The following is a 1,672-nucleotide window of genomic DNA, read 5'->3' as shown; positions in this document are numbered from 1 at the left end:
GAAACTAAACAACACATTTTTAAATGACATATGGACCAAAGAAGTCACAAAAAATTATTTTGAAAGTATCATAAATGCAAATGAAACTAAAGCTTATCAAAATTTGTGGGATGCAGCAAAAGCAGTGGTTAGAGGAAATTTATAGTATTGAATGCACATACTAGAAAAGAAGAAAGATCTAAAATTAATAATCTATGCTTCTACCTAGAGAAACTAGAGAAAGAAGAGTAATAGAAACCCAAAACAAGCAGAAGAAAACAATAGCAAGAATTGGAGTAAAAGTCAATAAAATTGAAAACGAGAAATTAATAGATAAAATCAACAAAACCAAAAACTTGTTCTTTGGAAAAAAAGGCAATAAATTGATAAACGTTTAGCCAAGGTAACCAAAGAGAGAAGACAAAAAGTACTAATATCAGAAAAGAAAGAGGGGCAGTCATTACTGATCCCATGAACAGCGAAAGGGTAATATAGGACTATTACGAACAGCTCTATGCCCACAAATTTGATAATTTAGATGAGATGAACCAATTCCTAAAACACACAATCTAAGGGCACCTGAGTGGTTCAGTCAGTTAAGCATCTGACTCTTGATTTCAGCTCAGGTCATGATCTCGGGGTCCTGAGATTGAGCCCCGCATTGGACTCTGCACTCAGTGCAGAATCTGCTTGAGATTCTCTCTCTCCCTCTCCCCCTGCCCTCCCCCTGTTTGTGCTCTCTCTAAATAAAAATAAATAAATAAATAAAATCTTTTTTTTTTTTAAACCAGTATCTACCAAAACTCACATAAGGAGAAATAGATAATCTAAATAAGTCTATTCAAAGAAATTGAAAAGTCCTTCAAAAAAATGAAAGCACCAGTTCCAGATGGTTTCACTGGTGAATTCTACCAAACATTTAAGGAAAAAAAAATGATCTGACAGAGAAAAATGCTGCAAGAATTAATGGTGACTGGGAAAGGCATTTATTTTATAAACCAAAACAGTTATCAAGAACTGTCCAATACATACAGCCGAAAGTAGATTGATAGTTGAGACAATGTGTTAGCTAGATAACTTTTTAAAAAACAACTTATCCTTTGTAGTGCAACACATAATGCAGATCTAAATGAGAATATTAAGCAGAATAACAAAGATTAAATTTTATCACAACTCTAATCGTTATAAAATTGTTTGGTGTACTTGCATTTATTAAACTGATAAGAACAGATTCTACACTTGATCTTAGCCAAAAGGCCGAGAAGCGATGGTGTACTTGCATTTATAACATCAAACTAAATAAATTAAGATGGGCTCTCCAATTTTTAGTTATACAATTTAATTAATTTAATTATACATTTACACTATGAATCATTCAAGTAAAAGCCTAGTTTGGGGATTCTTTGTATCTCAAAATTTTGCAAGGTTGAAAAGTTCCAAACTCATGTGAAACAAAATCCATGACGTATTTGATAAGGGATTGATATTCAGAATATATACAGACCTCCTAAAACTCAAAAACAAAAACAAAAATAAACAACCTGATTCAAAAACGAGCAAACGACTTGCATAAACATTCCTCCAAAAAAGATATACAAAGGGCCACTAAGCACATGGAAAGATACTCCACATCACTAACCATTAAGGAAATGCAATCAAAACCCTAGTGAAGGGGCGCCTGGGTGGCTCAGTC

The 1,672-nt window shown here is 33.2% G+C and overlaps 1 pseudogene; it reads right to left on the bottom strand.

Annotated features, from left to right (window-relative positions):
* Positions 1 to 1,131: 1,131 nt before the first annotated feature.
* Positions 1,132 to 1,248, bottom strand: LOC116638290 (annotated as a pseudogene).
* Positions 1,249 to 1,672: the final 424 nt, after the last annotated feature.

Source organism: Phoca vitulina, unplaced genomic scaffold (assembly GCF_004348235.1).
Source record: "Phoca vitulina isolate PV1807 unplaced genomic scaffold, GSC_HSeal_1.0 scaffold1, whole genome shotgun sequence".
Lineage (NCBI taxonomy): Eukaryota > Metazoa > Chordata > Mammalia > Carnivora > Phocidae > Phoca > Phoca vitulina.
This window is presented reverse-complemented; position numbering and strand designations above follow the sequence as displayed.